Here is a 25760-nt window from a genome sequence, read left to right as displayed (position 1 = left end):
AGGTCACAGAGCAGACCAGTGGCGGAGTGGGGATCAGAACCCACGGCCCTCTGACTCCCAGGCCCGGGCTCCAGCCGTAACGCCGTGCCGCTTCCCGGCTCTTGACCGGGAGCCAGAGGAGCTGGGTTCCAATCCCGGCTCCGCGTGACCTCGGTCAAGCCGCTTCGCTTCTCCGGGCCTCGCTCGTTCACTCGTATCGATCGAGCGCTCGCCGTGTGCAGAGCGCCGTACGACGTGCCCCAGAGTACAGCACGCCACGAGGCACGTTCCCTGCCCACAGGAAGCTTACGGTCCAGAGGGGGAGACGGACGGCGACAGGAATGAATAAATGACAGATACGTACATGAGCGTCTTGGGGCCGGGACGGTTGCGGGGAGAACAGAGGAGCGAGTCGGGTCGACGCGGGGACGCCCCCACTTATCTGCTGGGTGACCCCGGGCGAGTCGCTTCGCTTCTCCGTGCCTCGGTTACCTCGCCTGGAAAACGGAGATTGAGACCGTGAGGCCCACGCGGGACGGCGTCCGACCCCATTTGCTTGTATTCGCCCCGGCGCTTCCGACGGGGCCCGGCGCCGAGGATAGGGCTTAACGGATACCCTGACTAGTATTATTCCCCTCCTCAGACCGCGGGCCCCCGTGGGACAGGGACAGAGTCCCTTTAATCGTGCCGCTCTTCCCTAGGATTCGGTACCACGCCTGGCCGAAAAGCGGACTCCGCGACCCCACGGCGGTCATTACTATCATTCCCGTTAGCAGCACGGCTGGACTTTCCGCAGCCACGACATTCCCCGGTGGACCCCGGCGCGGCCGTCTGCGGGATTTTGCCGCCGGAGAGCTGCGGCTACGAGGCTGTGGCCGGGCTGGGGAGGAGGGACGTCACCGGGCACCTCCTTCCCCTCCGCGGGGCTTCCGACATTTCTCCGAGAGCGGGGCCGGGCGCTCCCGCGGCTTTACCGGCTGTGCCTTTCTACCGACTCCTGAATTTAGAGCAGGTCCGAGGTTGCCAGAGAGAGGGATGTTCACGCTGGGTGACCGGGGGATAAAGACGTCTAGCTCGACGTGGTTTTTTTTTTTTTAAAGGGGATCATTAAGTGTTTACTATGCGCCAGGCACTGTACTAAGCACTGGGGCAAGATACAAGATAATCGGGTTGGACACGGTCCCTGCCCTACGCGGGGCTCATCGTCTTAATCCCCATTTTACAGATGAGGTCGCAGAGAAGTGAAGCGACCAGCACACGGCGGATACGTGACTCCCGGGCCCGCGCTCGACCCACCGGGCCACGCCGCTTCTCTATTTTCCCCCCGAAAGCCGAACTCCTCCTGCTCCTCCCGGAAGCAGCGTGGCCCAGTAGGCGGAGCACGGGCCAGGGAGCCCGGGGGACCTGGGTTCTAATCCCGGCTCCGCCACCCGTCTGCTGCATGACCCCGCGCTAGTCGCTTGGCCTCTCCGTGCCTCGGTTACCTCGACTGTAAAATGAAGATTAGGACCGTGACAGGGACTGTGTCCAACCTGAATAACTTGGATCTATCGCACCGGAAGAACTTAACAGATACCATCCTTCCCCCCCCGCCCAGAGACGACCACCCGACCCCGCCGGGTGCCCTCTGTCACAGGAGCACTCTTCGAGGAAGGGGCCGCGACGAGCTTTCCCGACCGGACGGGCCTCGGCGAAGCCCCCGTCCCTTCCCGGGCCCAGCGGCAGAGGAGGAGAAACCCGGGGTCTCCGAGTCTCCCCATCGACGGCCCACGTGAACTCGGGGGGCTCCCGCTTGGCCCCGGTGGGGCCTCGGGATCGGGGAGGTGCTTGTTACGGGCAGGGGACGCGTCTAAGCGCTCATCCTATCCCGCCTCGATTATATCAGCCTCCTTGCCGACATCCCTGCCTCCTGTCTCTCCCCGCTCCAGTCCCGCTGTTGGCTCCGCTGCCCGGATCGTTTCGCGACAGAAACGTTTAGGACACGTCGCCCCGCTCCTCAAAAAGCTCCGGTGGTTGCCCATCTATTCATCCCTCCTCCCAGCCCCACGGCACTTGAGTACGTATTTATGTTACCGTCTCCCACTCCAGAACGTAAGCTTGCGGCGGGCAGGGAACGTGCCCGTTTCATTGTTATACTGGACTCTCCCAAGCGCTTAGTATTCATTCATTCAGTCGTATTTACGGGGCGCTGCGTGCAGAGCGCTCGGAGAGTACGATGCGCCGACGGCCAGTGACGATCCCCACCCGACAACGGACTCACTGGTCTGCACCCAGGATCCATCGACACAGCAGAAGCGGTTCACGTGAGAGACGACGGGCCCGACCGGCCTTGGGCCTCGGCTCTTTCCCGGCTCCTCTCTCTGCGGGTCCGCCCCGCCCGCGTTTAGGTGCGTCACGGCGGCGAGTGAGCGCCCGAGGGGGGAGACTCTAGGGAGACCGGCTTCCCTAGCCTCGCACGGCTCCTCTTTACGGCGGGGGATCTGGGATGTCATTTCAGGGAATCAATTGCGTGGAAGAGGCCTTAGAGCATTTCGGTTCCTCCGTCTCGAGTATCGTCACGCTCTTCCAGGCGCCGGATGGACCTGTCGTCCGCCTCCGGCAACTCCGGCGTGGCAAAGGGGGAACGGGAGTTGGGATGCTTCCTTCAGGGTAGAACGCTCGATCCCGGGCCAGCCCGGAAAGGACGGGAAGTCCCTCCCGGGACGGCCATCTCCCTTGCTCGATGAACAGCTGGGATCTTCGTCATTAAAAAAAATAATAATAATAATGATAACGGCATCTGGTGAGCACTTACTACGCGCCAAGCACTGTTCTAAGCTAATCAGCGTGTCCCACGTGGGGCTCACGGTCTTAATCCCCATTTTCCAGATGAGGCGACCGAGGCCCGGAGAAGTGAGGCGGCTTGCCCAGGGTCACGCAGCAGACGGGCGGCGGAGCAGGGACTAGAACCCACGTCCTCCGACTCCCAGGTCCGCGCTCTTTCCGCTAAGCTCTTTCCGCCGCTTCTAACGGAAGGGAAAGGGGCCACGTCCCCCGTCCGCCTTGCGGTCCCCGGGGCCGGCGGCCCCGACACCCCGGTGCTCCTCTCGTACGTAATAAATACTACCGCAAACAGTCCGAGTGGCAATCGAGCGCTTACCCGGTGCCACGCACTGAGGCGGGATACAAAAATGATACCAGATAAGGAGCAGGGTGGTCCGGTGGGAAGAGCGGGGGCTCGGAGTCAGGGGTCCCGGATTCTAATCCCGGGAGCCGCCATTTTTCCGCCGTGAGACCCTCTGGCGCTCTGCTTCTCTGTGCCTCGGTTACCCCATCTGCAAAACGGCGATTGAGACCGCGAACACCACGTGGGCCATGGTCTGCGCTCAATCCCAGTGCTTAATACAGTGCCGGTCACAGAGCGAGCGCTCGACAAATACCGTTTTCCGAAAAGGGCGGGAAAAAAGACAAGGAGAAGCTAGAGGTGGCCTAACACAGGCATGCTCGGAAAATGGATCTCATCAGTCAGCCCGGCCACCAGTCGGTAGTGAGCGTCCAAAGGCAGAAACTGCCAATCTTATCTAGTGCATTCTTATTTTTCACGGAACCCTGTTATTAAGGGCTCGGGGACTCGGGGGAGTCGGTCATTCCGTCGGATTTAGCGAGCACTTACCGTGCGCGGAGCCCCGTACTAACCGCTTCGGAGAGTACGATGTAACAGAGACGTTCCCTGCCCACAGCGAGCTTACGGTCTAGAGGGGGAGAGACGGTAATAGAAACACGCTGCTGTTGGACTAGAACTAGACTGGGATCTCCTCGACGGCAGGGATTCTCTTGTACTCTCCCAAGAGTTTTAATGCCTACATCGGTTGGCCCTTTAATATAAGCGCTTAGCACAGAGCTCTGACCCCCGTAGGCGCTCGATAAAGACGACTGAATGAAAGTTCAGTCCGTCTCCATTACCGCTGCTGGGATTCGTTACAACACGCCACCGCAGAGGGTGTCGAGCGGGAAAGTCACGTCGGTAAAAATAACGATAATCGCTATTCTTCTTCTTCTAGGCTGTGAGCCCCTTGTCTCCGTCGCCGAATCGTGTTTTCCAAGCGTCCAGTACGGTGCTCGGCACACGGTGACCGCTCAGTAAGCACGAGTGAGTGGATGAAAACGATGAGAATCCCAAATCTGGGTGTGAGACAGCAAGAATAATGATAACGATGGCATTCGTTACGGGCTTACCGTGTGCTGGGGTAGATACAAGGTAATTAGGTTGGCCCACGTGGCGTTCACGGTCTTCACACCCATTTTATAGATGAGGTGACTGAGGCCCAGAGAAGTGAGGTGGCCTGCCCACAGCCACCCGGCTGACAAGCGGCGGAGCCGGGATCAGAACCCACGCCCTCTGACTCCCAAGCCCGGGCTCTTTCCACCGAGCCACGCTGCTTCTCTAAGAAGAACCGCTCGGGAATGAGATTAGGTGTCCCGGTGCCAGGAGCTTGGGAGCCTCCCGGTCTCTGGCAACGGGATTTCACCCAACTGAGGACGTACTGCAGAAATGGCAGGGCGATCGCTTTATTATTTTGCCGGATCAGAACGGAAACTCGATCGTAATGGGACGGGGGCGGTCACTTCACTGGACGTCTCCAAGCCAAAAAGATCCCGGGGCTCCCCTGAGGAAGGGAGGCGGTGTAAGAAGAGCAAAGAGAAGCATTCTGCTTTGGGGCTTGACTCTGGAGAGAAAAAGAGGAAAGATCTCAGTGCCTGAAGAGGAAGCGGCCTATTTTTAGGGCATGGGACGAGGTCATCGTCAAAAAAAAAAAAAATAAGATTATTAAATGTGCCCTTCTAGGATCTGGCAAGCTACGCCACTTTGGGAGAACGAGATTAATGGGGCGAGCTGTCGTGCCGGGCTGGAAATCCCAGACGCCAAGGCGGCGAGGGTTCCCGGGAGAGCCCCGAGGGGCCCAAATTCCAGGACTCGGGTCCGTCGGAGAGGGGAGCGGGAACCAAGCGGCGAGGGGGTGCCGGGGGAGGCTTAGAGGAAGGAGAGAAAGAGAGAGGGACCAGCTTTACAATCTCACTATTTAATTCAGACCACGAATTCCGACGACCTCCGTTACGCCGTTAACCGACGAGAGGATTAACAGTGGCATCTGTTTAGTGTGAAGTACCGAGGCCTGGGCTTGATAGTGGGGTAGACGTAATACCACTGGACGGAACACAGACCCTGTCCCACTTGGGGCTCACTAAGGGGGAGGGAGAACAGCCACTGCACGCCCATTTTACAAAGGGGGAAACCGGGGCCCAGAGAATCCGTCGACCAGTTGCATTCCTTGAGCACCCGTGCAAACCACCGTACCTACTAAGCGCTTGGGAGAGTTCCAAAGAACGGGAAAGTGAAGTGACTCGGGCAAGGAGGCGGTGGAGCGGAGATCGGAACCCAGGACTCCTGACTCCCGGGCTTCTGTCACTAGGCCACGCTGCTTCGCCACCGAAGACCTTCTCAATATGCCCTGGGTTTCTGAGATACGTAACACGGTAACAAAGGAATTTATAAACCCCACTGAGACTTTTCGTCCTTAACGACACATCCAATCAGTCAGATTTACCCAGCGCTTACTACGTGCGGAATGCTAGGCTAAGCGCTTGGGAGAGTTCAGGACAACAGAGCTGGCAGATGCATCCCCTTCCCAAAGCGAGCTCACGGTCGAAAGGGGAGGACCGACACTAATCTAAATCGGTAAATTACAGATGGGTACATCAGTCCCGACGGGCTGAGGGAGGGAGGGAGATGCAGAAGGGAGCGGGAAAAGAGGAAAGGAGAGTTTAGTCGGGGAAGACGTGCCTAGAAGAGTGCTCCGAAGGTGGACGGAGTGACCGCCCGTAGGATGCCAAGGGGGAAGGCGTGCCAGGCCGGAGGCAGGACGCGGGCGAGGGGTCGGCGGCGAGAAGGTCGACACGCAAGTGCTGTGAACGGGCTGGCGATAGAGGAGTGAAGTGAAGCGGGTTGGGTTGTAGCAGGAGAGCAGCGAGGTGAGGTAGGAGGGGGCAAGGTGAGTGAGGGCTTTAAAGCCGACGGTGAGGAGCTTCTGGGTGATGCGGAAGTCGGGGGGCAAACCTGGAGGTCGGGGGGGGGGTGGAGGGGCAAGTGGGGAAACACGGACGGGACAGTTCTGTAGAAAAATGACCCGGGCGGCAGCATGAAGGAGGGCGGGGTGAGACAGAGGGCAGGGAGATCACCAAGGAGGCCGACAGAGTAATCAAAGCGGGGTAGGACAAACCTTCGGATTTATGCGGTGGCAGTGAGGACGGAGAGGAAAAGGCAGATTTCAGCCATGTACCGAAGGGCGAACCGACGGAATGAACACGGGGGCTGGATGGGAAGAGTCAAGGAAGAAACCGAGCTCGCGGGTTTGAGAGACGGGAAGGCTGGCGGTGCCTCTACGGCGACGGGAAAATCAGGGGGAGGACGGGGACCCTCTACAAGCTAAATACGCTCATTTTGCTGACGCCCGTGAGTGAACTGACTCCCAACTTTCCCATAGAGGTTTTATATTTAGAACCACTTGCATCCCTGATTCTTCCTTACATTTAAGTGCTAACGACGTGCCGGGCACTCTGCTGAACGCTGGGGTAGACACAAGCCAATCGGGTCGGACACGGTCCACGTCCCCCAAGGGGCTCACGGTTTTAATCCCCATTTTACAGAGGAGGTAACCGAGGCTCGCCCAAGGTCACAAAGCAGACAAGTAGCGGAGCTGGGGTTCGAACCCAGGTCCTTCCGTCTCCCAGGCCCATGTTCTATCCACCAGGTGATGCTTCTTCCCAATAGTCGCGGATTCTCGTTTTCCAGCTACCCGACGAGTTTAGAGAACACCCGACAGGCCCTCGCGACGTGGAGGAGCACATTTAACCTGCCAACGGCGTGTAAGTCGCTAGTCAAGTGGCTTCAGTTTTAAAAAGCCAACAAGGTAATGAGCCATTAGTTAATAGGAGTGGGAGCCTTAAGGAGTCAGAAAGACCGCCGTGGTACCCACCTGTGTAATTCAGACGCTTATTGGGGGTGGGAAGGAGGGAGGGAGAGAGAGAGGGAGGTGTGCGTTGAATTCTGCTTCCTGCATTTCAAAAAGGACGAGGACAAACCGGAGCGGATCCACAGAAGCTGGACAAAAGCGAGGAAAGGAAAACAGGGACCGAGAGGAAAAGCGAAAAGAACCGGAGCAGCTTAGCCCGGAGAAGAGGCGGCTAAGGGGGCGTCCTGAGAAGGGCCCCGAAGCATCTCAAGGGTTCTTACCAAGTCGCCGACTGCCTCTTCGTCCCTAGAAGACCAACGGGGGGAAACGGATTGGGGTTCAAGGAGGAAGGAGCTCAATAGGACATTTGGGCGGACGTGGGAACGTGTCTGTCGATCGTTCTGGCGCGTTCTCCCAAGCGCACGGGGCAGCTTCCGCACAGAGGCCGCGCTCGATAAATACGACTGACTGACCCAGCACCGGGAAGGTCAGGAAAGCAGGAGGTGGGCAGGGGTGGGAGGGGGCACAATTTCCCGGAATCCCAGGGAAGTCCAAGTCCTCGGGGCCCAACTCGGTGCCAGCGACTGACCACGGAGGGTGAACCCTGGCCGTTCTCCCGCTTGCTGACCCAGAGACGGAGGGAAGGGGGACGACGACGACGGGGACGCAGAGCAGGAATCCCGCCCGGGGTTACGACCCCGCCGAGCGGCCCCCGCCCGGACGTCCCCGGCTCGGCTCTGACGCGTCACCGTTCGGAATTCCCGGGGGAACTCCTCGGCATCCTGACCCAGTTTCGACCCTCTCCCCCTCCATTCCCCTTCCGGTCTGCGCGGACCCGAGGCGAATCCACGGATATTAAAGAGCGCTCATGCCCTTTCGAGGCTTCGTACTTTTACCTTTACGCCTAAAAATGCCCCGTCCGTCCTTTAATCTGGGCTCCCGGGGTCAGGCCTCCGTGCCTGGGGCCAGAGCGCCTGGCCGGGGAGCCCGCGGCGAGTGGAGGCCACAGCCTGACACTTGGCTACCTGTAAGCCCACGGAATGAGCGGTTTCTCCTTGCCGATCGACAACGTGAGCACCCCTTTCGGGACGCCGACCCATCAGGCCGAGCTGGGGAGCTTCCCCGGGATTTTGCTGACGGCATCGTTACTATTCTATATTAGAAATTATCTATATTAATAGTACAGTTCATATTACATAATATTCTATACTGTTGTACACGCACACACGCACGCAGATACATATCTATGAGGGCCAGGGGCCGTGTGTCTGATTCCCACCTGTGCTCTCTCCCAGTGCTTAGCACAGTGCTCTGCCCACAGTGAGCACTTCGCACACGGAGCGCTTAAGCTACAAATACAAGGGAGAGGGAACCACTTCCTCCCCAGGGGCAGTTAGGTCCCATTTCACCTTCTTAACCTCACCGGTCTAGCGGAAAGGGCCCGGGCCTGGGGGTCAGAGGACCCGGGTTCTGATCCCGGTCTGCTGGGTGACCTTGGGCGAATCACGTCCCTGCCCCGGGCCTCAGTTCCCTCATCTGCAAAATGGGGACTCAACAGGCTCAGTGGAAAGAGCCCGGGCTTGGGAGTCCGAGGTCATGGGTTCGAATGCCGGCTCCGCCGCTTGCCAGCTGGGTGACTCTGGGCAAGTCACTTCACTTCTCCGGGCCTCAGTTACCTCATCTGTAAAATGGGGATTAAGACCGTGAGCCCCACGTGGGACAACCCGATCACCTCGTATCCCCCCAGCGCTTAGAACGGTGCCTTGCACGTAGTAGGCGCTGAACAAACACCACATTCTTATCACTTAGACCGTGAGGCCCCACGTGGGATCCGACGACCCCGCATCTACCTCGGTGCTCAGTGCAGTGCTCGACAGATGAGCCCGTCGTTGGGCAGGGATGGTCTCTATCTGTTGCCCAACTGTACACTCCAAGCGCTTAGTACAGTGCTCCGCGCACAGTAAGCGCGCAATAAATACTGCGGAAGGAAAAACAGCACCATCATTAGTACGATCAACCTCCAACACCAGCCGGGCTGCTCGAAAAACCAAGGGATCATTTAAACGGGGGCTGCGGCCTGTTCCCGACAGACTCCTCCTGAGAAGAGGGTTTGGCTTGCCGGTTTTATCGCGGTCGGGTTCGCAGCTCAAAAACTCTGGATGGGGTCATCTTTTCGACTTTAAAAAGAATAAAAATAAAATTCCCAAGGATCCTTCCAAGGCAGAAGTGGCCCACGCGGAGATCCCAAAGCTAGAGATATCGCTCCGGGTCTTTCCTGACAAAAGGATTCTGCGCTAATGCTGCCGGAGTCCCCGTCCGGACCGTGAGCTCGCTGTGGGCAGGGAATCTGTCTGTTGTTGCCCCGTACTCTCCCAGGCGCTTAGTACAGTGCTGTGCACACAGCCAGCGCTCAGCAAACACGACGGAAGGAACGATTCAAAGGGTGTTGCTTGGCCTAATTATCACGCCCCAGGGGTCAAGCCCCATATATAATAATAATTAGTAGTAGTAGTAATAATAATAATAGTGTTTGTTAAGCGCTCGCTCTGGGCCAAGCACTGTTCTAAGCGCCGGGGTAGACGCAAGGTAATCGGGTTGGAAACAGTCCCTGTCCCACATGGGGCTCGGAGTCTTCATCCCCATCCGACAGACGGTGCCCGAGGTCACCCGGCACCCGGCCTAGGCTCGGAAACGAGCTGCCCTCCCACAGGCTCTGGCCGCTGGAGAAGCTGTACCACTGGGAAGGCAGGCCCCGACTCTTTAGATCCCGATGCTGCACCGCGATCACTCCACCGAAGGTACCCAGCGAGCGCTTTCTGCGTCCCGCGCGCCGTACTAAGCGTTCGGGAGAGGACGGCGCCGAAGAGTTGGTCAACGCGTCCCCGCCCACGGGGAGCTCGCGCTGTGAAAACAAAATCAACTGTCGGGGGTCGGGAAAAGACGCCGCTCGCCTCACCCCGGAATTCTCCGCGAGGAGACCGAGAGCCGTCGGGCTCGAGGTCCCCGCCCTTAACGGTCCGAAGGGAGCCACGGACGTGATTCCGCGGCTCCGGCCGAGGGCGGACGGCAGGTCTCGACGACGCCCTGCACGCCCCGACCTCTGGGTGAGGAACGGAGGGAGGCCGGGCACGGAGCGGGGCCCCTGCCCGGCGGACCGTGGCCAGGCCCCCGGCTCTTCTTTCACCACAGCTTTTCCCCGATCGGGGACTCGGAGCGGAGGAGGAGGCCGCGACTGGATCCCCGCGGCCCGGAGGGAGCCCGACGAACCAGAAAAACCTGTCCGAGCAGGGTGAGTCCGGGAAGGGGAAAACAGGCGGGGTTTCTAAAGCCTCGGGTGGGTTCTCGTCGACACCGGCCCGGCGAGGGGTTCTTCCTATGCGAGGAGCGAGAGAATGCGGCAGGGACGATTTGGGGTTTTAAAGACGCCGGGGAACACCTCGGGCACGGTGCTCCATCTCTGATTCTGAGGGTGGCTGGCAAACGCTTACTCGCAAGTCTCACTCCTCGCCGATTCTGTCCCGGCCCTTCAGCTCCTCTGAAGAAAGGGACTTGGTAAAATGCGAAAAGGTCACCCCACGCTGAGGACGGGGCTACGTGCCCTGGGCCGCCCAATAAAATACCCGAGGACTTTAACCCCGGTGAGCGGATCCATCCTTTTCAGAGGCCCCTCGTTCCGTCACAGTGTACGTCTCCCTCCCCGCCCCACCGAATAAAAAGTCTGGCAGATAACGGGGGAGAGAAGAAAGACAAAAGGAGGAGAGGCAGGGTCAGTGTCCCCTCTCCGCCCTTATCGGAGGTCAGACAGTTCTTGCCCTTCCTTCCCTCATCCCCGGCTGCTGCCAACCTCCCGGGGAGATCGTCAGCCTCCTTAAAGGTCAGATCCGAGGCGAGGCCCGGGCTCCACCCTCACTCACTCGCCGGTTCCTGCCACCGACGGGCCCACAACCTACTCTGCCCCGGGTTTCCACGTCGCCACCTTTGCTCTCTTTCTAACTTCTCCCCGATATCTCCTTCAGAGATTCCCCCTTTTCAAACCTCCAGCTGAGGGGGCCACTCTTGGGGGGCGGGGGGGGGGGGATCTCTCCGGAACGGCCCCCAACCCCACGTCCTCTACCCTCTCCACCCATCCATTATTCAGCATCCAGAATTTTAGCTTTCGCGTAGGCACGCCGCTCCTGAATCTGCCACCCCAACCCCTTTCAGTGGGCTAATAAGAATAATAACGTCGGCATTTGTTAAGCGTTTACTACGGGCAGAGCCCTGCTCTAAGCGCCGGGGTAGACACAGGGTCATCGGGTTGTCCCACGTGAGGCTCAACGTTAATCCCCATTTTACAGATGAGGGAACCGAGGCCCAGAGAAGTGAAGTGACTCGCCCACAGTCGCCCAGCTGACAAGTGGCGGAGCCGGGATTCGAACCCATGCCCTCTGACTCCCGAGCCCGGGCTCTCGCCACTGAGCCCCGCTGCTTCTCTGATGTCCTCTACGCAAAAATCAACCCGGCAGAGGCAGAGCCACCCATTTTTGGCCTGGGCCCTTACCTCTTCTCTAATCTAATAATAATAATAACAATACTGTTTGTTAAGCGCTTACTAAGGGCCAAGCACTGGTCTAAGCGCTGTGGTACAATCCACGCGCTCAGCACAGTGCTCTGCACGTAGTAAGCGCTCAGTAAATACCACTGAATGAAAAGGTAATCGGGTTGGACGCAGTCCCCGTCCCGCACGGGGCTCGGAGTCTTAATCCCCATCTGACAGACGGAGTGACGGAGAAGTGAAACGACTCGCCCGAGGCCACACGGCGGACAAGTGGCAGAGCCGGGATTAGAACCCGCGTCCCCTGACTTCCAAGCCCGTGTTCGCTCACTCATTCGTTCGATCGTATTTACCGCGCGTCTACCGTGTGCCCGGCGCTGTACTGAGCGCTTGGAAAGCACAAGTGGGCAACAGGGAGAGACGATCGCTGCCCAACAGCGGGCTCACGGTCTAGGAGGGGGAGACAGACGACGAAACAAGACAGGCAGACAGGCACCGACAGCATCGAGGTAGATCGATAGAATTATAGATGTCTACACCTCATTAATAAAATAAATAGAATAATAAATACGCACAAACGGACACATTTGCAAACGATCATTTGCGATCATTATCGTTGCCGTTATTATGGACGTGTCCCCCCCCCCCCCCCCCGGCCTCGGGTTCCCCACCGGCAATTCATCAACGGGATTTATGGGGCGCTTACCGCGGGCAGGGGACCGCACCGCGAAGAATACGACACAACCGAGTCGGTAGGCACGTTCCTCGCCGGGAAGGATCTTGCCGCCGAGAGGGGGAGACAGACACGAACGCAAATAAATTCCGAGCGAATCCGGTAACTGCGGCACCGCCCACCCCGTCTGCGTCCGAACCCAGATTTTCCCAGACTAATTACGTGCTCCAATTCCCAAACTTCAACCTCAGCATTTAGCGGGAGGGAGAAGAGAACCTCCCATCCGCCGGCCGGATCGCGGTCGGGCGAGGCGGACGAAGGCAGGGAGGTTTCTGTCTAATTACTCGAAGCTCGGGCCGGTCACCCCGGGACGGGCTGCCCGCGGACAAGGCCCAGTTCCTACTCGAGTCGGGCGGGTACGGCGGAGCGGACACGGCGCGGGCCCGGGAGTCGGAAGGTCACGGGTTCCGGTCTCGGCTCCGCCGCCCGTAGGCTGCGACGCCCCGGGTGAGTCCCTTCGCCTCCGCGGGCCTCGGTCGCCTCGTCCGCCGAACGGGAATCGCGCCAGTGAGTCCCACGTGGGACAGGGACGGTGTCCGACCCGATCCGCTTGGATCCGCCCCAGCGCTCAGCACGCCGCCTGGCTCGGAGTAAGCTCTTGACAGATGCCAGAGTGATCACAGAGATGATTAACGACAATAATGAAAATGAGAAAAGTGGTCACCGTGAAGCCGAGCACCGTCTTCGCGCCGGGGGATCGAGATATTCTGGTCGGACCCCGTCCCCGTCCCACCTGGAGCTCGCAATCTGAGAGAGGGAGGGAATCCCCATTTTACAAAGGAGGCGACCGAGGCCCAGGAAACTTAAGTGACTTGCCCGAGGTCACGCGGCGGGCAGGCGGCCGAGCCGGCATTGGAACCTGGGCCCCCGATTTCCCGGCCTGGCCTCTTTCCACCAAGCCGCGCTGCTTCCCTGCTGTTTGGCTTCTAAGACTTTAAAAAAAACAAACCACACGCGGACACCGGGACGGACATAAGAAATCGAAGATCTGCAAGGTCCGGTCGGTTAAACAGAGCGTCCGGGCTAAAGTCCCGCTGACCACAGAGTTCCAGCCCCAGACCACGTTCTGCCACTCTGCAAATTCCGGTGGACACAGTCCCAATCCGAAACCCTTTTTGTTTTCTGCCCCGTTTTAGGAAGGAGTCCCCCCCCCCGGCCCCCCTCCGAGGTGGCAACTCCTCTCTTGTCTCGAAAGCACTCTTCGGGACGTCACCATCCGCTCGGAGAGATCCCCCGGAAACACGTGGTTTAAAGTACGGAATTTCGGTGGGCAAAACAGGAGTGACCCCCTGATCCACGGGCCCCACCCTCTCCGGGAAACTGGAGCCAATTAAGTCTTACAAAATCTGAGGCTCGGCTCCTCCCGGTCAGGACCCAGCCGAGGGGCAGGGGTCCTTCCCGGCTTCCCTCCGAGGCGGAGAACGATCCGTTATTTCCCGAAACGATCCACGGGTCGTCGGGTGACGCCCACGCCCACCCAGAGGACGGGTCCCACGGATCCGCCCTCAGAGCCGAAGAGAAGCCCGACCGGTCGGCGGACACGCGATCGCTTCACCGCAGGGGCCAATTTCGGATACGCTCAAAAGACACGGTGGACCTCAAAAACCCAAGCTGCTCCCCCTCACGTTTTTACGGTCTCACATCCGCGGACCGTTTCCCGGCGGGATAATCCGCGGACCGCCGCATCGTCGCCGCCGCTCCGTTGGAAACTGAGGGAGGGTCACAGTCATCTGGGCGAGCTGGAGCCACGTGGAGTCAACTGGGGACCGTGTCCGACCCGAGCGCCGCGTATCTGCCCCGGCGCCGTGGAAACGGCGCTTGGCACGGAGTAAGCGTCATGATTCGGTTGGGGTGAAGCAGAGGGGGCTAACGGACAGGGGAGGGAGGATGATAATACTGTTGATAATAATCAGGCTCTCGTTAAGCGCTTGCGATGGGCCAAGCACCGTTCTAAGCGCTGGGGCGGCACAAGTTCGTCACGTCGGACACGGCCCCCGTCCCGGTGGCGCTCCCGCTCTTAATCCCCGGTTTACAGATGAGGTCCCCGAGGCCGTACCTGCCCAGAGTCACCCAGCCGACGAGCGGCGCTCCCGCCCTTCCACCCCGGTTCCCTGGACTCCCGGCCGGCGCCTCGGTACGCGACGAAAGGAGGTGCCGGACACTCACCTCGTTCTCAACTCGCCATACGGCTGGCGCGGCCCGTCAACCATCGTCGCCGTTTGGAGCGACGCGGTCTTATCCTGGAGGCTCGGCAGAATCCCGGGTGGGTACCCACCCGGGATGAAGCAGACCCGTGAATCCGACGAACGCCTCCGACACCCGCGCACAAGACTGCGGGTGAGAGAAGGGGTTTTGCCGGGCGGATGCCAGATGACTTAGTGAGTGGAATTTTTGACCAAAACAGGCTAGACTTTTACACTTTACGCTCCTGTCCTGGAGCATCGGCTCTACACACACACACACACACACACACACACACACACAAAGGCGATCTCTCTCGGGTTTTCTGCAGCTCCAATTTTTACGTCCCGTAGTTCCACTCGTCGGTAAACACGTACGTAAAGACCGAGGAGATCCTAGATTTTCCTAGATGAAGTGTGGGAATCTCACCTACCGACTCTGCTGTACCGAACGCTCCCGAGTGCTTAGTCCAGTGCTCCGCACGCAGTAAGCACTCAGGCGATACCACTGACTGCCTGTCACCGTCCCCAAGCACAAGTCTAACGGAGAACTAAGTCTTCCGGAGCCTACAGTTCCTCCGGGTCTTTGCCGGCGAGGGAAGCCGGGTCAGCCCTCCTGCGACCCGCGAGACAGGTTCCCGGCGAAACGCGTGCGAAGAAGAACCCGGGCGGGAGGATGCTCAGGCCCCGAGGGTTCGGCAGTCGATCGATCACTGGCATGTACTGAGCCCTCACCGTGGGAGAGCAAAATAGAAGAGGGTCGGCGGACACGTTCCCTGCCCACGACGAGCTCAGGGTCTAGGGGCGAGACGGACGTTGATATATAACGTCGTATCTGTACACGAGTCCCGTGGGGCCGCGGGTCGGGCGACTAAAGGTGCAAATCCAACGGCGGGGGCGACGCAGAGAGGAGGGGGAGACGAGGAGACGAGGGCTCAGTCGGGGAAGGCCTCCTGGAGGAGGTGCGCTTTAAATGAGGCTTTGGAGGTGGGGAAAGTGATCTGTGGATCACGTCTGTCGGACGTGACGGGGGCGGGAGCCCCGGGCCGGGGGCAGAACGTAGGGCGAGAGGTCGACGGCGAGACGGACGAGCCCGTGATCATTTTTAGGGACATCACGCTGCACTTCGTCCAGACACGCGGCAGCAGGGTGCTGCCCGGGACTGTTCTAATCTAAAACCAAGGTTACGGATTAGAGGGAGCGTAAGGATAAATAACTTCAGGTTTGAGATGATGTTCACACTTACTAGGCATCACACACTGTGCTAAGCCCTGAGGGAGGCACCAGCTAATCACGTCGGACACGGTCCCCGTCCCGCGCACGAGATTCCCGGTCTAAAGAAGGGAGGACTGGCATTTTATCGCCATTTTACGGATGACGACACCAAAGCTTACAGAAACTAAGGCCGCACAGCGGGCAAACAAGAGGCAGCGGGGCAACGGGGGAGGAGGAGGACCGGGGGGGGGGGTGCAAGATTAGAACCCGGGGCTCCCGTCTCCCAGGCCTGAGCACTCTCCAGGAGGTCGTGCTGCCTCAGTGGCAAAACTGAACACGGAAAACTTGCGTCTTCCAAAATATCTGCGTGACCAGAGCCACCTCAATCCCGTCTGTTCTGGATATTCAAATTTTATTTAATCAATTCCAGGCGACCTAGACGACTACAGAATCAAGTAGGTTTTTACAGACAGGAGACGGAGAAGAGGTCGTCCCGCCAGTCAGGATTGAGAAGAGGGTCCCCGTCTGTACCAGACGCTCCTCGTCGCCTCAAGTCAACGTGGGAATAAATCTGGCACCTCAAAACCCAGAAATGGGATGGGCACAGAGGGGCCTGGGCCGTCCCGGGGAAGCTCTGGGCCCCAGGAGAGGGACCGCGATAATCAAGGGCGGCATTTTTTTACGGTACTCGTCAAACGTTTACCCCGGGGGGACGACGCTACGCGCCGGGGCAGACACAGGTTGATCAGGTGGGACGCAGTCCCCGTCCCACCTAGGGCTCACGGTCTTAACCCCCACTGTGCAGACGAGGTCGCCGAGACACAGAAGAGTGAAGTGACTCGCCCAAGGTCACCCAGCAGACGCGTGGCAGGGCTAGGATTAGAACCCAGGTCCTTCCGACTCCCAGGCCTGCGCTCTATCCACTCGGCCACGCCGCTTCCGGCCTACCAGCTCCCGCCGGTCCCATCTTTTCTTCTTTCCGGGATTCTACCCCCGATGGAAAACGGTCTCGCCATGCCGCCGCTTCCTTTCGCTTCGGACGGTAAAGGGGAGGACTGACGGGTGAGGGGCGTTTCTCAGACTCTTTCTAGTTTGAAAGTTCGGGCGGGCTTTCCCGCCGGATGCCAACTGAGGATCCACCACCCGGTAGGGAGCCCGAACCTCCCCCGCCCCACGGATGGGCCTCGACCGTAGCGTCGTCCCACGGCAGCGTTCACGAGAAGAGCCCGGGTTCCCAGGACTCCGCTAGGGCGGAGGGAGGAGGCAAGAAACGGCTCATAATAATAACTGAGTATCTGTTAAGTGCTCACTGCGGTACTGAGGGCCGGATATGGTGGGAAAGCAGAAAGAGCCCGGGCCGGGGAGTCGGGGGACCCGACTTCTAATCCCGGCTTGGCCGCTTGCCTGCTGCGTGACCTTGGGCAGATCACTTCACCTCTCTGGGCCTCTGTCTCCTCATCTGTAAACTAGGGATTCGATCCCCGTTCTCCCTCCCGCTTAGACTGTGAGCCTCGACTGGGACCGGGACCGGATCCGACTGGATTATCTTGGGTCCATCCCAGTGCTCGGCCAATAATAAGCACTTAAGATCCACCCTCATGATACTAATAATAATGATACGATGATATAGGCCACAGGGCACAGAGAAGGCCAGGCCGTCTGATGACCCGCCGCTAGGCCCTTCCGGAACCGAGAAGACTTTTTGAAAAGCCAGGATCTGACCCGAACCGCTGCTGTTCGCCCCATCTGACACGGCGGGGTCTGACTCTGCAACACCGGAACGCCTCTTGGCCCTGGAGTCGTTCGGTGACATTCTACGGCAACCCCTCTCCCCGTCACTCCGGGGATTCCCGCTGATCTCCCCGAAGCCTGCGGACATCGGGCCCGCAGAACGGCCCCCCGTCTTGCCTTCGGACCGCGGACGGCTGGCGAAAGGACCCCCGCCCCGCCTAGCTGGTGAATTCGATTCTCCAAGGGGAGAGCGTCGAGCCCGACGGGTTTGGAAACCACGGACAGACGCGGACGCACTGTGACTCAGAGTGTTCGCGCTCTGTTTTGACAGCTCTGCCAAGAGGAACGAGGCGACACGCTGACTTGCGGGCTTACGCCTCGGGATCGGCGGCCCCGTTACACGTTCCGCTTCTGTTAGTCTGTCCGGGTTTCTTTTTCTCTCCCCCAAGCCTCCACCCCACAACTAATAACAATAATGTTGGTATTTGTTAAGCGCTTACTACGTGCCGAGCACCGTTCTGAGCGCTGGGGTAGATACAGGGTCATCGGGTCGTCCCACGTGAGGCTCGCGGTTAATCCCCATTTTACAGATGAGGTCGCTGAGGCCCAGAGAAGTGAAGTGACTCGCCCACAGTCACACAGCTGAGAAGTGGCAGAGCCGGGATTCGACCCCATGACCTCCGACTCCCAAGCCCGTGCTCTTTCCACCGAGCCACGCTGCTTCTCTAATAACCGCGGCATTCGTTCCGCGCCCGCCGCGACCCAAACACCACGCCGAGCGCCGGGGTAGACGTGAGGCAAGCGGGTCGGACACGGTCCCCGGCCCCACCGGGGCTTACGGCCCGCCAAGACTCGGGAATCCCTCGCAATTTAGAGGCTACGTTTCGAAACCCCATTTTTCGCAGCTTCCCGGAGACCGCGGCCCAAGCGATCCCCGCGTGCGAAAAGGAAAGCAGGGCCGGTTGCGGCCGGGCGTTTTATTTTGAATGTAAATAAAGCAAGCTTAAAGATTCCATCACGAAGCTTCGAGCCACCCACCGTTCAAAAACAGCGCGTCAGCCGTGAGGGTTCCTTCCGCGAAGTCACGACAAGGGAAACCTCCAGCCCCTTCGTCTTCCTTAACCCTCAGGAGCCGGCCTTTCCGGGAGCCCCTCTCCGGCGGCCAGTTTAGAGCGAGGAGAAAGCCGTCCGTCGTCCTCCGGGCCCGCCGAGTCTGCGGCCCTCTCTCCCCCAGGTCGAGGCCGCACGCGTGGGCGGGGAACGCGCCTACCGACTCCGTTGTACCGCCCTCTCCCAAGCGCTTAGTACAGCGCCCCGCGCACGGTCAAGAAATACCACCGACGACGAAGACGCGAGCGCCGAGACCTCTCTCTGGAGAGGGGCACTGGGGGATTAAACTCCAACGCGACACCTCAGTGGAACAAAATAACCCATCGTAGACTTGAGACACAATGCCGATCTTGATTTATGAGGTCATTCGGAATTTACAGGCCGGGAATCCAACAACAGAACAAAGGTAGGGAGGCGGGGAATGTACCCGGGGCCAGGGGGGAACTGCATTTTGTGTTGTCTTCATTCCAAGGACCGCGAAAATCCCCGACACAGAGCGGTAAGGCTTTAGGTCGGTGACCTCAACCTTTCTTGGCTCGCGCCCCGGCTCCAAGATACAGGGTTGGCGGGCGGCGTGGCCGGGCCGGACCCGGCGACGTCTCGGCAAGGTGGAAGTCGTGCCTCTCCCGCGGTGCCGGCCGCGCCACGTCGGCAAAGTTAGCAGCGGCGAGCGAGTCATTCCACAGCGGGGAGGAGGGCGGGCAGCGCCCCAGGCGCCCGAGGGAGCCCGGGAGGACGGACACGACCCGTTCGCAGCCCCGACGCCGGGAACGCCCCGAAGACGCAAACCGGCCCTCCACCTCCGGAACCGAGATCCCACATCTCCCGAACCCAATTCGATCTGCGGCTGGGCTGGCCGGCGGGCCCCTGCCGTGGTTCCGGCACGCCGATTCGGTGGGCCGACCTGAAATTCCCGTCCGGTGCGCGGGCGGAAAGCCCGAGGCGGGGAACGGACGCTCCGCGGCCCAACGGCCACAGGCTCGGGGAGAGCCCGACGCCGACCGGGAGCTCGGCCCGGACGCTCTGGACGAATACTGCAGAACAAGTACGAAGAAAAACCGATCGTACGTCACCCCCCTCGGCCCACGGCCCAGCGGACAGAGCGCGGGCCTGGGAATCGGAAAGACACGGGTTCTAATCCCGGCTCTGCCGCTTGGCAGCCGCGTGACCTTGGGTAAGTCACTTCGCTTCTCCGGGCCTCGGTCGCCTCGTCTGTGAAACGGGGATTAATGCCGTCGGTCCCACGTGGGCCTGGCCCATAGCAGGCGCTTAACAGATCCCGTCATCATCACGGTACAGGAAGGTGAAAAACAGAAAACCAGAACGTTCGGAAAGCTTGAGGGAAATGGGTGCAAACCGAAGGCCCGGCCCGGCCCGGCCCGGGGGACGAGCACGGACGATTCTCTCGGACCGCCTCCGAGTCCCTCGCGGAAATCCCGCGGAAGGACAAGAAACGCACACTACCGAGGAACAGCCCAGAGGTGCGGTCCGTCCCGAGATCTCGCGACGCCCGGAAATCTTTAAAAATCTCGAAAACTAAACCGAAAGGTAAATCCGCCTTCCAGACGACCGCTCCCCAACACTTTCACGCAGGTGAACACGGCTCAAGTCCGGGTGGCAAAACTTTCAAACGGTGGAACGAGCCCACGTCGGCCCTAGGCGGCTCGTACGCGAACCGTTTTTTAGAGCCCGTAAATTGGAGGGGAAGGTCGCGTCTCATAACCCCGTGATCAACTCCTCCGATGTACAAATCTTGAAATAAAGAACACGTCTACAGCGAGCTAAGCTTTTGCACGACAGGGGGAGATCGAGCACGGGGTGATCGTAAAGATAAACGAGCCCGGTCCCATTCATCCTCTCCCCATTTCGGGCCCGATTACTTCCTCCGCTCTCGGGAGGCGGCGTGGCCGAGTGGCTGGAGCCCGGGCCCGGGAGTCGGACGGTCACGGGTTCTAATCCCGACTCCGCCCCTCCCCCCCGTCCGCCGTGTGGCCTCGAGCAGGTCGCTTCACCTCTCTGGGCCTCGGCGACCTCATCCGGAAAACGGGGATCGAGACTGTGACTGAGACGTGGGACACGGACCCTGTCCAACCCCATCTGCTTCCACCCGCCCCGGCGATCAGTACAGCGCCCGGCATATAGTAGGTGCTTAATGATAACAATAATAATATTGGTATTTGTTAAGCGCTGACTATGTGCAGGGCACTGTTCTGAGCACCGGGGTAGATACGGGGCAATCAGGTTGTCCCTCGCGAGGCTCACGGTCTTCATCCCCATTTTACGGATGAGGGAACTGAGGCGCAGAGAAGTGAAGTGACTTGCTGACGAGCGGCTTAACAAGCACCATAATGATCATCATTTTATGAGAAGCAGCGTGGCTCAGCGGAAGGAGCCCGGGCTTGGGGGTGAGAGGACGTGGGTTCCGATCCCGGCTCCGTCGCCCGTCTGCTGCGTGACCCTGGGCAACCCCCTTCGCTTCTCTGTGCCTCAGTTCCCTCATCTGTCAAATGGGAACGGAGACTGTCGGCCCCACGTGGGACGACCCCACGACCTGAGTTCTACCCCGGCGCTTGGAACGGCGCCCGGCACACAGCGAGCCCTTTAACCAACGCCACGGTCAGCATAATTATCATCATTCGACCGTGAGTCCGATGGGGACCGCGCCCCACCCGGCTGACCTGCGTCTACCCCGGGGCCCAGAACCGGGCCGGACGCCACGGCGCAATCACCAAAGCCACGCTGAACGCCGCGGTGCTTCTACTAGCGATGGCCACGGCACCTGTCGGCTCTCACTCTGCGCCGAGCACTCCGAGAAGGAAATCGGATGGGCCCCGGGGACCCGAGCCCGGCCGCCCACGGGCCTCGGTCCTGGGTAAGCGCACCCGTAGCTCCGGAAAGACTCTCCGTAATCCTAGCCCGACGACCGCCCGGCGACGTCTTCCCTATTCCGCATCGCGATCCGCCCAGCCCGACGGGCGCGTGGCCCAGTCCGGCCACGCTGCCACGTCACTCGTCCCCGGCTCTCCTTTTCAGGTCTCCCGACAGCCGTTGAGCGCAGCCCCGCTGCTCGGGTTTTCTTCGAACTAAAAACCTTCATCCTTAGAACCGCCCACCGTAAATCTAGCGGCGTAGTCGTCCTGGGGATAACTGGAGCGAAAGGAGCTCTTCCAACCGCCCCCCGGGGGGGCGTCGGAAGGCCGGCGGTCCCGAGCCGCCGAGCCGTGGCCGTGATCGCGTCCCGCCAGCCGGGATCCGCGCGGTCGCCCGCCATCCGTCTGCTGGGGGTCAGGAGGACGGGGCACCCGACGCTTTACGACGGAAAGGGGTGGGGGGCGGCTTCACCCCTCCGCACGCCCCCCCGAAAAGCCTTAAATGAGGAGCGCGCGGGGAGGGGGCGAAGAGGCGTGTGACGGGCGGGTCGTCAACCGTCGGGCAGTCCCCAGACGGAAGGCCAAGAGCGGGATCGCCAAACTCCGCAAAAGCGCCGCTATTTTTACCTCTCCCGCGGCTCCCCGGGCGCAACCCTCCGCGAGGCACTGGGGACACGGGGGCGGGGGGGGGGGGACGGGGTCTGACTCGAGGGCACCAGGCTCGCGGGGGTCACGGGAAGCGGCGCGGCTCAGTGGAAAGAGCCCGGGCTTCGGAGTCAGAGGTCACGGGTTCGACTCCCGGCTCTGCCGCTTGGCAGCTGTGGGACTGTGGGCGAGTCGCTTCACTTCTCTGGGCCTCGGTTCCCTCATCTGTAAAAACAGTGGGACGACCCGATTCCCCTGTGTCTCCCCCGGCGCTCAGAACAGCGCTCTGCGCGTAGTAAGCGCTTAACGAATACCGACGTTATTATTATTATTATGAGGGTGTGGGAGCGCTAAAGGGCCGACCCAGCCAAGATCTCGGGGAGGCCCGCCTCCTCCGAGAGGCCCTCCCAGACTAATTCCCGCTTTTCCCTCATTTCCCACTCCCTTCTGCGTGGCCCTCGCTTGCCCCCTCGGCTCTTCCCCCCCCCCCCCCGGCCCCACGCCATCTCTATCCATCATCTGATTTACAGGTACCCGTGTCCGTCTCCCCCACCGTCCAGACCGTAAGCTCGTCGTGGGCGGGGAACGTCCCCGTTTTTTCTTGCGCTGTACTTTCCCAGGCGCTCGGTACAGCGCCCTGCGCGGGGCGAGCGCTCAGTAGATACGAGCGAATGAATTAATGAAAGGCTTGGGGTCCGGGGGAGGGTGCGCGGGAGGGTCAGCAAGGAGAGGAGGGGGCAGAGGGGGGCGGGTGGGTGCGTGTTTCGGGGGGGGGGGGGGTCTGTCCGGCTGGACACCTGGACAGAAGGAACTCCGCCTCAGGACACGACATGAGGAGCTCGGTGAAAAGAGCCCGGGCTTGGGAGCCGGAGGACGTGGGTTCTAATCCCGCCCCTTGTCTGCCGTGCGACCCTGGGCTAGTCACTTCACTTCTCTGCGCCTCGGTTCCCTCATCCGTAAACCGGGGATGAAGACCGCGAGCCCCACGTGGGACAACCTGATGAGCTCGTACCTACCCCAGTGCTCAGGACAGCGTTCGGTACACTGTAAGCGCTTAATACTATTATCACTGGAGGGAAAAATGGCCGGGGGGGGGGGGGGACTGTGTGAATCCAGGGCCTCCAGGGGCAAAGCCGAAGAGGAAAGAGATAAGATGGAGCGCCTCAATCAATCAGTGGCAATTACTGAGCCCTGACGGCGTGCAGAGCCCCCTACTAAGCACTGGGGAGGGTCCAACATGCTATAAAGTAATGGGTTCCAATCCCGGCTCTGCCGCTTGTCTGCTGCGTGACCTTGGGCAGGTCACTTCGCTTCAGCGTGGCCCGGCGGAAGGAACGCGGGCTTGGGAGTCGGAGGCCACGGGTCCCGATCCCGGCTCCGCCTCTTGTCGGCTGGGTGGCTCGGGGCCAGTCGCCTCACCTCTCTGGGCCTCAGTCTCCCTCATCTGTAAAAGGGGGATGAAGACTGTGAGCCCCACGTGGGGACCGCCCGATGACCTTGTATCCCCCCACCCCAGCGCTTGGCGCACAGCAGGCGCACAATGAACACCATCATTCTTCTTCTAATTCTCTGTGCCTCAGTTTCCCTCCTCTGTAAAAGGGGGATGAAGACTGTGAGCCCCACGTGGCGACAGCCTGATGACCTTGTATCCTCCCCAGCGCTCGGCGCCCGGTAAGCGCTCAATAAATACCGTCGTGCTTACTATTATTCTCTGGGCCTCAGTTCCCTCCTCCGTAAAATGGGGATGAAGACTGTGAGCCCCACGTGGCACTTGTATCCCTCCCCGGCGCTTGGCACACGGTAGGCGCACAGTAAATACCATCGTTCTTCTTCTTATCCTCTGGGCCTCAGTTTCCCTCATCTGTAAAATGGGCACAATGATAACGATGGCCTCTGTTAGGCGCTTACTATGTGCCAAGCACTGTGCAAAGATGAAGACCGTGAGCCCCACGTGGGGACAGCCCGATGGCCCTGTACCCCACCCCAGCGCTTGGAAAACCGTGCTCTGCACAGAGTAGGCGCTCAACAAACACCACCGTTCTCCTCCTTCTTCTCGGGGCCTCAGTTTCCCTCATCTGTAAAAGGGGGAGGGGCCACAGAGGGGCTGTGTCCAACCCAGCTGGCTTGTCTCCACCCCAGCGCTTAGTACAGTGTCGGGAGGCGCTTAATAAATACCGTAATCATTATTATATAAGAGAGGGCGGCCCTGCTCACAATCCTGTCAGGAAGGGAGGGGGGGGGGGCCAGCGGGGCGCGCGCCGCCCTCGCGCATGCGCCCCCCCCGCCCGCCCGCCCGCCCGCCGGCGCGCGCGCCGCCTCCTCCTCCCCCCGCGCATGCGCCTCCCGGCCGCGCGGCCTCCCGAGCACGCGGACGGTCCTCGCGCGCCGCAGGCCCCTCCCCCCTCCCTCCGCGGCGCGCGGCGGGGTGCCGCCGCCGGCCCTACCCGGGCCAAGGAGCGACTCCTCCGCCCGACGACCCTCCGCCACGTCGGCCGCCGCCGTCCCCCCGCCGCGGTGGTCGCCGCCGTCTCCTCGGCCCACGGCTACCGACAGGGAAGCCACAGCCGCCGCTCGCTCCCTCCCTCCCTCCCTCCCCACCCGCCGCCGGCCCCGCCCCCCCGCTGCCGCTCCGCTCTGCCCATTGGACGCGGCCGGACGCCAGTCAAGCCCCGCGCCGTTCTGATTGGCCGAGAGGCGGGAGGGGGGCGGGCCCTCCCTCGAGCCCCGCCTCCGGGCCGTCCTCGCCTCCGATTGGCCGGCGCGCCCGTCAGTCCGCCCCACCCCGCTCCGAACGCCGGCTCTGATTGGTTGGCGGGGCCTCCCGGTGGGGGCGACGATTGGCCCGCGGCCGCGGCGGCCCCCACGTGGGGGAGGGACTCGGGACTTCAACCCCCTCGGGGGTTTGTTTACACGGCGCCGCCCCGGGCCGCCGCCCCATTGGTCGAGAGGGCCGTCGGTCAAACGCGAAGGCCGCCAATCGCCGCACAGAGCAGCCGGCGGGGGCGGGGACCCGGGCTTTAGGGCCATCGAACGCCACCCGAGAAGCCGAAAATACTAATTATTAATAACAATCATAATAATGATGGCTTTTTGTTAAGCGCTTACGATGTGCCAAGCACTGCTCTAAGCGCTGGGGTAAACACAGTAATGATAACGGTGGTATTTGTTAAGCGTTTATCGGGTGCAAAGCACTGCTCTGAGCGCTGGGGTAAACGCAATAATAACAACGGTGGTGTTTGTTAAGCGTTTACTATGTGCCGAGCACTGCTCTTAAGCGCTGGGCTAAATACGATAATAATTCATTCACTAGTATTTACTGAGCGCTTCCTACGTGCGGAGCCCCGTACTAAGCGCTTGGAATTTGCAATTTGGCAACAGATAGAGACCGTCCCCGCCCAGTGACGGGCTCACGGTCTGAACGAGGGGGACAGAACAAAACCAAAACAAGACCGCATCGCCAAGATAAAAAGAATCAAGGAGATGTACACCTCATTAACAAAATAAAGAGGGTGATAAATAATCTATACAAATGGGCACAGTGCTGAGGGGAGGGGAAGGGGGAAGAGCAGAGGGTGGGGAGGGAAAGGGGGAGCTCAGTCTGGGAAGGCCTCCTGGAGGAGGTGAGCTCTCAATGGTGGTTAGTTAATAATAATAATAACGTTGGTATTTATTAAGCGCTTACTATGTGCAGAGCACCGTTCTGAGCGCTGGGCTATACAGGGTAATCAGGTCGTCCCACATGAGGCTCACAGTCTCAATCCCCATTTTACAGCT

At 60.3% G+C, this 25760-nt stretch overlaps 1 protein-coding gene across 4 annotated transcripts in view; it reads right to left on the bottom strand.

Annotated features, from left to right (window-relative positions):
* PAIP2B (poly(A) binding protein interacting protein 2B) overlaps positions 1–24547 on the bottom strand; it is a 48641-nt gene extending 24094 nt beyond the window's left edge. Inside the window, exon 1 of one of the 4 annotated variants that reach the window (XM_029083283.2) lies at positions 24431–24547. The gene's annotated coding sequence lies outside the window, so the exon portion shown is untranslated. Of the gene's footprint in view, positions 1–343; positions 469–14401; positions 14502–18399; positions 18614–24430 lie in introns of those variants that run through there. The other 3 variants (XM_029083286.2, XM_029083285.2, XM_029083284.2) reach the window with 3 other exon arrangements.
* Between the last annotated feature and the right edge of the window lie 1213 nt (positions 24548–25760).

This window comes from Ornithorhynchus anatinus, chromosome 18 (genome assembly GCF_004115215.2).
Source record: "Ornithorhynchus anatinus isolate Pmale09 chromosome 18, mOrnAna1.pri.v4, whole genome shotgun sequence".
NCBI lineage: Eukaryota > Metazoa > Chordata > Mammalia > Monotremata > Ornithorhynchidae > Ornithorhynchus > Ornithorhynchus anatinus.
This window is presented reverse-complemented; position numbering and strand designations above follow the sequence as displayed.